Source organism: Phascolarctos cinereus, unplaced genomic scaffold (assembly GCF_003287225.1).
Source record: "Phascolarctos cinereus isolate Bilbo 61053 unplaced genomic scaffold, phaCin_HiC Scaffold_2;HRSCAF=192, whole genome shotgun sequence".
In the NCBI taxonomy this organism is placed as follows: Eukaryota; Metazoa; Chordata; class Mammalia; order Diprotodontia; family Phascolarctidae; genus Phascolarctos; species Phascolarctos cinereus.
Window position 1 is genome coordinate 81,209,044 of NW_027555625.1, and position 11,845 is coordinate 81,220,888.

The following is an 11,845-nucleotide window of genomic DNA, read 5'->3' on the forward strand; positions in this document are numbered from 1 at the left end:
TGATGATGCTTTCCTGCAACTGGCAATCACATTATCATGAGCCTGTCATTCACTCTTTTGGCAGACATACAAGCTTGTTGACTAGATTAATTTTGCATTGTAGAATACTTACTGGGTCATAAAGATACATTAATGCCCTGTGATGTCAGTTTGTGGTTTTGTTTACTGGTTCTGGGGTCTTGGGCAAGTCAACACCTCTTTCTTCATCTATAAAATGAAAATGTCAGACTAGATAGTCCCTAAGGTTTTTTTGTTTTGTTTTGTTTTGTCTTTTTCTTTAGTGCTAACATTCAACAATTTATGAGACATTTACTGAGGGCTCACTAGGATCCTTTCCTATGTCAGGTTCTGTGGGGAATGCAAGATACATAGTAATGACAGAAATATAGAGATAAGATTTATTTAAGGCCTACTTCCAAAAGAAAAAGAAAAGATTTAAAGTAGTTTGCAAAGTTAAAATATGTATTTTTAAAAGGACAATTAACAACAGCAAAACAACAACAAAAAAGAACGAAGGAAGAGAATTATTGCAGTTATAGAATCACAGATTTTGACAGTTGGAAACATCTTAGTGGTCTAGTTCAATCTCCAAATAATAATGATAATAATAATAATAATAGCTATAATTGTTAGCATTTATATAACTCTTTAAAGATTCACAAAACCATTTAACATCTGTCAATTCCCTTGGTTCTCACAACAACCCTGTGACGTAGGTGCTATTATTATCCCCATTTTACAGATCAGGAAACTGAGACCCTGAGAAATTAAGTGACTTGCCCCAGGTCACCCAGCTAGTAAGTGCCTGAGGCAGGATGTGAATTTAGGTCATTCTGATTGTCCAGTGTTCTATCCACTGTACTACTTAACTGAAATGAAAGGGATCCCCATTGTAACATATCCGATGAGTGGTAGTCCAGTTTCTGATTGAAAGAGGGAGTACCTACCATCTCTCATGGCAGGCAATCTCACTTTTGGATAGTTCTAATTGGTAGGAAGTTTTTCCTAACATCAAACTGGCCTCTTTGCAATTTGCATTAATTGTTCCTAGTTTTGTGCTCTGGGTCCAGACAGAACAAGTTTAATCCCTTTTCCATATGAACATTCCATTTCGAGGTCCAGGGGACCGACTCTTTATAGCTTGGTAGGACATGCTTGAGCTCATCGGATCATAGGATTTAGACTTGGAAGAGACATTAGAGATCACTTAGTCCAACTAGTTCATTTTATATGTAGGGCAAGGCTCACAGATTGGAAAGGGTTGTATTATATACCTAATAAAAGCACAGATGTGGAACAGGATTGTGGTAATTGAGGTACAGGGTGATTACTTCAAGCTGTTCCACCTAGAGGTTTCATTCCTCTGTCTTTCCGCCTCTGGTTCATTTGCATGGAAGACCAAAAGAATCATGAGTTTGTTTCAGGCTCAAGCAACCCTTGGAAGGGAAGTCTCTAAAACAATGGGTGCCATTTGGCAATCAGACATGAAGCAAAGAGTTACAAGGATTTTCCAACCCTAAATCATAAGGTGGTTTTGAACAGAAGAAAGGACTTTGACCTTGGCAAAGGAGGAAGTGGAAATTATTGCTATGTGGACACTAATTAGGTGTTTTGCTACATGCTCATAGGATCATAGATTATAGGATTATAGATATTGGATCTGGAAGGGACTTGGTCTATAGAGTTTGGCCCTTGGGCAAGGACTCTCCTTCTAGAGAGAAAAAACCTATAACTGCTAAAACTACAAGAATTGATAGGCTCTCCTTAACGGATTTTTAAAAGGCAGGAAAAAAAAGCAGATTATTTATTCTTATTCTGATAATTGGATATGGGAGGGCCCTTATTTTCTAAGAGTTGGAGCTTAAGTTTCTGGAATTTAAGCTAAGAAAGCAATAGAAGAACTCCTTCTTCCTCATATGTAGAAGATGTGGCCCTTTAGATGAAGACTCCAGCTAATTCCCAAAGTTGGGAACGGAAAGAACCATCACAGCCTTGCTTTAATGGAGTCATCCCTAGAAGCTGACATGGGAACAGCAAGGCAACACATAAGATGAGCTGGAAGCAATGTCCAGCAAAGCCTATGTGCTATACCTAGAGGCGGAAATTATAAGCCTGTCAAAGATTGCATGAGAGCAGAAGAAAGTAGGCTCAGTGGGAAAGGGGTGATGACATTGTCAGAAGACATCAATACTGGAGACATGGACATATGAATTGCCCTTCCTTATACATGTAGTCTGTGAACATATGTTTGCCATTAAATTTGTACTTCTTACGTGTGTATTCTTCTTTATATGTATCCTGGTTACAAATGTTTAATATGTATGTGCCCATCTACACATGCTCCCTGGATGTGTCTAATCTTCCCGCTGATAGTGTATATATTTGTAGGAGTGTATCCTACATTGTGTAAGGAAATGTTCCATTACTCCTTTCTTTACTATGCTTTTTCATTAAATGCCTTTACTTTAAAATCTATCTTTTGACAAGTTAATAAAAGTAAATGCTTCAGTGGGGTCTTACAAGCTATATTTTTTGAGCAGATGCATTCCTACATAGCACCTTGAATTTGGGGTTACTTTTCTGAAGAGTTCCATACGTGAGTTGGTATATATAAATAAGGAAATGAAAGATAGGTTAGATTGGTGAGGAGAACAGATTGCTAAATTTGCAGTGTGAGTATTACACCTTGGAAATTGGCGAACACTATAGATCAGAGTTAGATTTATTTTTTCATTGGTTGTCTAGGCTTAAGAAAGTGGTGGAGAAAAAGTTAATAATGCAAATTAAATCTAAAAGTGTGCCTTGTGCACATTTTCCCCTGGAGAGCCAGGAATATTATTAATACTAATTAATAATATTATTATATACTATAGTATTAACTGACATAAATATTGTTATGTATTTACCTGCATATCCTTGCATACAAATACATATATATTATACAAGTACATATATATTATAATATTAATTAATATTAATATTGTTATACATTTGTCAGCATATCCCTGCATACAAGAACATATATATTATACAAATATATATACAAGTATATATTTATATACACATGTAAGTATATATATTAATATTAATATTGCTATACAGTTACTAGTATACCCTTGCATACAAGGACACACACAGACACACACACACACGCACACACACGTTGTACTCTCTTGGATCTTGACTTCTGAAGTACTGACCTTAATTGGCCTACTTTAGTGTTGTTCCCTTTTAGAAACATTCACTTTCTTTACCGAGTCAGAGAGAGAGCTTTGCAAATATAAAATGCTTATTCGGACTCAGATTTTCGCATGCCAGTCTGGGCAGCCAAGCTTCGGGAAGATTGCAAAGGCTGCACATGGCCAGCAGATGGTGCATTTGCCTCAAGGTTCCTGATGTGACCTATTTTTCTCAAGTTGCCAGGATTTGTAAAAGTCTTGGACAAAACCAATTTACCTGGAGTCAGCTCTGAGCAGCTCCTGCTTGGCTTCCAACTTCAGTCACATTCCCCCATAACTGAAACAACTAAGAGCTATTTGAGAGGGGTGTCTTCTTGTCTGGCTGATTCTCTTGGGTTCCTCAGCAAGGTCTTAGGCTGCCGTTGTGAGAATAGCAGATTTGAGAGTCAGAGAGCCTTGCTTGAATTCTCTCTATCTGCTACCTTCTACCTGTGTGATTTGGAGAAAGTCCCTTTCCCAATCTGGGCCTCAGTTTACTGACCTTTAAGTTCAGGAGATAAAGACTAAATTATCTTAAAAGTCCCTTCCATCCCTGAATCTATGATCTTTAACTGAACATATATCACTGGCTAGACTTGACATTTCCAACCTTTCTAGAAAAAAAAAATTACGTATGCTTGAACCACTGCTGTAGTTAAGTGATAGATCTGTGGGCCTGTAGAGGCATCTAGGAGGTACAGTGGATAGAAGTCTAGCTAGATAGTAGTAGACAGAAGGTCTAGAGTCAGGAAGCCCTGAGTTCAAATTTGACCTTGCACAGTTATTAGCTGTGTGACTCTGAGCAAGTCACTTAATCTCTGCTTCAGTTTCCTCACCTTTAAAATGGAGGTAGTAACAGTATCAACCTCCTAGGGTTATTGTGAGGATCAAATGAGGCACATATTTGTGAAGCCCTTAGCACAATGCCTGGCACATAGGAGGTGCTTAATCAATGGTTGTTTCCTTCCTTATTGTGGACATCACTTCTGTCAGAGCTGATCACGATCCCTCCAACTCATACTTGTTCGTGACATAAATAATCCAACAGCATTGCCTCAGTGAGCTGGAGGATTTCATCCAGATGGTCTATGTGTGGATACAGGTGCAGTGCTAGAGCTATTTAGAAACTGCCCATCTTTGCTTTGTGATGGGTATGCCCTTTTTTTAGACACACATAATACTAACTGAATTTATGTAACACTTTCAGGTTTGCAGAGTGCTCTTAATGTCTCATCACATCTGAGTAACATGACAACCCCATGAGGTAGTTACTACTGACATCATTTCTCTTTTATGAGATGAGGAAACTGAGGCCCAGAGTGGTTACTTGACTTGCCTAGTTTCATACAACTAGTGAGTATTGGAGGCAGAATTTGAACCCACCACTCTTTCCGCTACACTATGCTGCATCTTGTGGGCAACAGGTAAGACTGGTAGACGAGTCATTTTGATAATATTCTACGGTCTTCTTACATTCACCTTTCTTCAGCACTATAAGTCACATTTAATTTAGATTTTTATGAGGTCATGAAGTTCCATTGTGCTTTTATAGCTTCATTATGAGAATATTGGTGTTTAAAAGAGAAGGCTTTTGTTGTACAGAACAGTTTGGGATTTTTAAAAGTATAAAAACTAATTTAATATGGCTGGCTAAATTAACGTAACTGATAATCAATGGGGAGAGAACACCAGTGGGGGCTCAAGCACATGAAAATACCCCCCCTCCAACACTTCAGAGTTACTCCTAGAACCACAGGGAGAGATGTAGTCAGCCATCCTTTGGGGGTACACATATATGCATATGTATAAAGGAAAAACACATATACATAGGAATATATACTCACACATGTGTATATGCATGAACATATGTATTGACATATTGTTATATATACAAGTACACATGTATATACGTATAAGTAAATGTGTTAGACTATGTTGTCATGTACACATACATACACACATATAAATTACACATACATTCTGTTGGATGGCCTCAATGGAATGGCCATCCAACATTGTCATCTGGACAATATGCATCTTCTTCCACTTTTTCCTCCCAGTATTGTTCATGACTTGGTCTCTTTTGAGCAACCGTGGATAGCATTGAAGAAAACTTGAAGTTTGCCAGGGATTCATGCAATAAGTAATATGATTTATAATCAGGAAATTCTGGAGAAACTCACCATCTTATAGGCAGAGCAACATGGATCCTTGAAGTTGCTACTGCCAGTTCCCTTCTCACATTTTTACTGCAGATACTCTCGAAATGTTCATAGACTCCTAACGAAGTGTTAACTCACATGCAAGTGAAAGGAGAATGGAAAATACAACAGGAGGTTCATTGCAAAAATATAAACTCCTTTTTTGTCTTCATAGCCATTTTCATTTCTGCATCAGGCTTCCTCCAAAACTGGCAGAAGAAGCTGTCTCTGGAAATTAGAGAGAAGTTATGAGACTAATTTCTATACGTTCTTTTCTTCTTGAATGCCAGAAGGGCTGTTTCTCTTCAGCTCCTTATGTTATTTGTAGCCTGCCTGATCCCTCTTGCCTTCAATCCTTGTGTCTCCTGAGTAGGAGGGATCACTCTGTCTCCATCTACAATTCTTTCAGCCTTTTCAATCCCTCTGGGCAGACCTCTTACTTCCAAGAATAACACATTTACTCTGTATTAAGCCCACCTGTGGCACATACACTAAATGCATGGCATGGTGGCTTGGTTTGTACAGAGGAGCATACAGGAGGCAGTGTGAATTCCAGGTAAATTGTGAGAGAGACAAATTCTTCTGCCTCCCCCAGTTAATCAATACTCCTTTATTTTCTAGGTGGTGATTTTCTAGGCAATGGACAGAGTATTTTGAAATCAGTAAGACTTGGTTTCAAATACTGGCTCAGACACTAATGAGTATGACGTAGCTGTGTGATATCTGTCAAGTCACTTATCCTTTCTCAGCCTCAGTTTCCTCATCTGTAAAATGGGAATAGTAACAGCACCTACAGGGTGGTTGTGAGGATCAAATGAAGTAATATATGTAAAGTGCTTTGCAAATCTTAAGGCACTATAAGTTATTATTGTTTTTTATATTATTGTTACTAATAATAATTCTTCTCCTGCCAGTCTCCCATCCTTGAGAGGCCCTGTGTAACTTTGAATCCCTTACTTTCTCTGGGTCTCAGTTTCTTTTGTTGTAAAATGAGGGGAGAGAACTCAATCCAGTTCTAACATTCTAGTTCTAAAACCCATTCTGGATATTAAGTTGGAATATAGTAATAACGCTATAATAATAATTGATAATAATATATTAATAATGCTATATCAAGTCCTATTCTAATGTTCTGGTTCTAGGTCTTATTCTAGCTAATATTCCTTGTTCTAAGCCTTTTCTTTTTGTTGTTGGTGGAGGTATTGCAGGAGCCTTCAGAGCGCGCCTGGCTAAGAATGATTGGTCATTTTTGTTCTTTGGGGGTAGGGCTCATAAAGTTAGTGGCCTAGCATCCTGGGAATTTCCCCAGTCTGCTTTTTGGTGGTAAACTTACCTGGCTACAGTTTCCACTATTCACTAAGGCTAGTTAGGGTGATAATTAGTGAAGAAGGGAATTTTATACAGAGAGAAGCTCTTTGGGGTGCCTGGTCAAGTAAGACCCTGCCATCGACTTTGCCCAACTGCATTATTGCAGGTGTCTCACAGATCTGTTGACTTTTTCCAAGTCTACATCAGCTGAACCAAATACAGTCTGCCTAGGATCAAGCCCAGACTTCTGAATATTAGAGTAGAATGGCTTTGTGCATAGGAGAAAGTATTTGAACTCAGAAAGGTTTGGCTGGCAGGTCCTCATTTTATGGTCTCTTCTTGTTCATTCAGTCTTTCCTAAATGCATCCACTACCCCTGACCTATCAGATTGTCAGACATCCACTTGAACAACTCTTCATCTTGAAATATGGAATTTTTCCTGTGCTCAAAGAAATAGAAACTGAGGGCTTGTGAGTCTGTGTGCTGTTCTGGTATGAAGAGGTAGAGTGAAGAGTTCTATGAAATGTCAGAAAACATCCAGATAAATCACCCTCAAGTAATGTACACTGTGTCTTTTGTTCTGATTTGTTTTCCTGTTATCATAAAAACATATATAGAAAAAAAATCATGTATTCTTCCTCAAGGGAACATTCCTCCTTTTGGTCTTAAGGCTTGGGAGCTGAAGAATGACATCATTAACATCTTTAGCTAACATGCCATTTGGGTACATGGGACTGGGTTCAGGGAAATGAATTTTTAAGGAATCTGATGACTGTGAGTGAAGCTGGAATTCTTTCTTCCTCTCTCTCTCTCTCTCTCTCTCTCTCTCTCTCTCTCTCTCTCTCTCTCTCTCTTTCTCTCTCTCTTTCTCTCTCACCTCTTTGGTTTTTAATCCCTATATATTTATGTATGTACATATATATAAAGAGAGACTATAATCATTCATAGGTATGAATGATTTATTTATTCACATATGTATAAATTTATATAAATACATAAATATACATATACAAATGAATGAAAGATTCATTCAATGTGTGTGCTCAGGAGCCGCATGGATTGCTTTTCGTTTGTTTTTTTGTTTGGCTTTTGTCACCATCTGTTCGGTGAGGCTTCTTGCTGAATGTTTCTTGGTAAAATCAAAGCAATTCTGCACTTGCGTGACTTGGCTAAAGCAGGGTAGATAGGTCCTAGAGGGTGACTAGGTCTTCGGTTCTTTCCTTACATTTCTTTGGTTGTTGAAGGCGCGGTTTATTCCACAGTTAATGGGAAAACTCCTGACTGCTGTCACAGACTCCTGTACTGAATGATTGGTCCAGCCCAAGGAGAAGTCCCAAGCACAACCACCCAACCACAACGCCCAAGCACACAAGACTCCTTAGTGGGAGGGGAAAATATGTACTTTCCTACAAGTGAAGACTCCACAGACATGGAAACATAGCTACTGGCAGAGACGCACAAAGAGACGAAGTCTTAGAAGGGAAATCTCCCAAGGCACCTTAGCCAACGTAGACGTATGTTTTCTGAACCCCAGATACTTACCTGGTAGCTAGATGGTACAGTGGATAGCACACTGGCCATACAGTCAGGGAGATCTCAGTTCAAATCTTGCCTTAGACATTCGCTGTTTGATGCTAGGCAAGTCATTTAACCTCTGCCTGCTTCAATTTCCTCACCTGTAAAATGGGAAAAATAATAGCACTGACCTCTTGGAATCATGAGGATCAAATGAGATAATACTTATAAAGTATTTGGTGCAGTGTCTGGCACGGAGTAATTACTTAATGAATGCTTATCCCTTTCCTTCTTACCCCCTTACCTAGGTCTGAGTCTTTTTCTCTAAGTAACTGAATCAGTCAGTCTAACTATTGGCAATGATCTCCATTCCTCCTCTGTTTAAAGTTTTCCACCTGTATGCCACCCTTATATTCCCATAACAACGACACAATGCATCTCAGCTACCAGTGGCTCCTGGGATCTTTTGTGCTGCAGTGTCCACTCGGCGTCCTGCTTTAAGCTTGGTCGCTATTCTGGCTGGGGTGGGAGTCTTCCAGGGAGGACTCAGGCTCTGTAAAACCTTTGAGATCAGGGATTATGCTCTTTGTACATTCCCTATCCACTCCCCTCCATGCCTCACACTAGACTCTGGGCACAGTAGATATTTGTTACATATCTGTTGAATGAATGAATTTGACCTTCAGGAACCACCGGAGAGCAGAATGTATTCATTTTTCCGGCTCCACAAACATCTTCCCTTTCCAGCTCAATCCTGATAGCCTCTGATTTTCCCATTAGCACCTCCCAGAGTTCTCCTGTTATAAAGAAGCTGGCTTTTTCTGTTTTTCTCAAGTACCTTCTCTTTCTGGAAGTTTGGTGCAGTGGCAGAAGTCACAGTCAGAGCCAGAGGACCTGGGTTTTTGATTTCTTTCTAACAGTCTAACCTTGGTCTAACCAAGGTTATGGAGTAGCCTTGGGCAGGTCACTCTACTTTTGGGACCCCAATTTCTTCATGTGTAAAATGAGAGGTTTGGACTATAGAGGGCCCCTGAGATTTCCCTTCATCTCTGAATCTGTGATTCTATAATCACTTCACTACCCCCAATGTTACCCCCCAAATCTACCTCTTTCTGACACTGCCTGCTTTCTTCTAAAGAGGTCACTGCTGAGAGGCAGCAAGGAAACCTTTATACTTCAGACCCCAAACGAGTCTAGCTATCTGTGAACAAGGAATCCAATTAAGTATCCTGGCTTTAATGGTTTATGGAAACACCAGTAAAATAACCCTTCAGGCCAGCTTATTCTTCTACTTAAGGAACAACTTAATAGAGAGCTGGATTTTCCTAAGATATTCCCTGGGTTTAAGATTTGGCTTATTTAGAAATGACATTAATTCTCTTGGTGTGTTAATAGCTTTATAAGACTGCATCTTTGTGGGCCGAGAGAGAAAAATTCCTAGGCTTCTGGAAAGAATCTTCACGATCCCCTCCAACTCTCTTCCTTGGCAGATTAGAATCCCCAAATCTTGGGTTTGGATGAGCCCTCGATGGCCTCCAGAGCAGCATACAACTGGACAAATCAGTGGTCCTCTGGCTCTTGTGTAAAGATCTCTGAAGAAGAGTCACCTTGCAAGGCAACCCCATTGGTCTTTGGGAAAACTCTGAGAGGAGTTGGAGCTAGCTCGTAGTGCCTGGTAGCTTTACTTTTCAATGTGAACAGGTGAACCTTAGAAAGCTACAGAAGCTAGGAATCAGAACTTAATTTATTGTCGTGTTGGTTGTCTAGACTTAAGAAAGTGATGAAGAAAACATTAATAATGCATGTTAAACTTAAAAGTGTGTCCAGCATTAATTAAGCAGCTAAGTGGTATAATTGGGTCAGGAAGACCTGAGTTCAAATTAAGCCTCAGACCCTTGCTAACTGTATGACCCTGAGTAAGTCACTTAAATCTTTTTGCCTCAGTTTCCTCAACTAAAAAGGTGATCATAATGACACCTACCTCATGATGCCTAGCACATAGTAAATGCTTTTTTCTTTCTTCCAGAGAACTGGTTGCTCAATATCCCATCACACCCCAAGATAAATCTAATCGTTAACAAATTTATCCTTACTTTAAGGTTATAATAAATCAGTTTCTTTGTAGCTTCTAAAATTGCTTATAGTTCTACCCTCTGGGGCGAAGCAGAAAAATTATATTTTGTCTACTCAGACACTTAGTAGCTGTGTGACCCTGTGTGAGGTGCTTAACCTTTGTTTGCCTCAGTTTCCTCATCTATAAAATGGGGATAATAATAGCACCTACCTCCCAGGGTTGTTGTGAGGATCAAATGAGGTAATAACTGTAATATTAGTACAGTGCCTGGCACATCTATAGAGCAGCTAGGTGGAATGGTGGATAGAGCCCAGGAGTCAGGAGAACCTGAGTGGAAATTCGACCTTGGACACTTACTAGCTGTGTGACCTTGAGCAAGTCACTTAACCTTGTTTGCTTCAGTTTTCTTATCTGTCAAATGAGCTGAAGAAGGAAATGGCAAACCCCTCCAGTATCTTTGCCAAGAAAATCCAAAATGGGGTCACAGAGTTGGACACGACTGAAATAACTGAATAACAACACAGGATATCCAGTTGGAAACGTCCAAGAAAAAGCTGGCAAACTGGGACTGAAGCTCAGTAGAGAGAGTAGGGCTTGCTATAAATAGATTTGATAGTAATTGAGTCTTTGGGAGCTGAAGAGTTGAACAAGAGACAGTGCAGACAGAAAATAAGAGGACCTACCTATCGGAGTTGTTTTGAGGATCAAATGAGATTATATGTGTAAAGTGCTTAGCACAGTACCTGGCACATGGTAGGTGCTTAATAAATGTTTGTTTCCTTCTCTCATTACCCCCCCTCCCTCCCTCCCCTCCTTCCTCCCTCCCTCCCTCCTTCCTTCCTTCCTTCCTTCCTTCCTTCCTTCCTTCCTTCCTTCCTTCCTTCCTTCCTTCCTTCCTTCCTTCCTTCCTCCCTCCCTCCCTCCCTCCCTCCCTCCCTTCCTCCCTCCCTCCCTTCCTCCTTCCCTTCCTTCCTTCCTTCCTTCCTTCCATGATCCCGGGCTTCACATGGAAATGGACCCATCTTTTAAATAGTAACATTCTATCAATGTTTTATATAAGTGAGGTTGTTCACGGTGGTCAGGAATGTGGGCCAGAGCTCTTTCCACAATGATCTCTCTCCTCAGCAATGGCGATGGGGGTGGGACTAGAACCAGGTCCAGTTGTTTGTGGGGCACTGCTCTTCTCAAGTATCTTGGGCTGAGAGTGCTATGCTATGGCCATCAGGGTCCGAGGGCAGACAGTGGTCGAGGTGGGGTTGGTAGTGGTTTGGCCTTCCTGGCACCTTCTGCCTCCCTTTTCTCTCTCAAGGTACCTTGCTGCTTCCTTGCTTTTATGGCAGTAAGACATGGCACACAATAGTCTTTGAAGACTTAAAAATAGATTACACCCAGAGGGCAATGGAGAGGTCCATGATGGGAATGAGCAGGGTACAACACATGACCAATAAGGAACTCCAAAGAACAAGAATAAGTGATGCTATCAAAGCATTATACGGTAGAAAGAGAAGATAGAATAGTCATGTGGTGA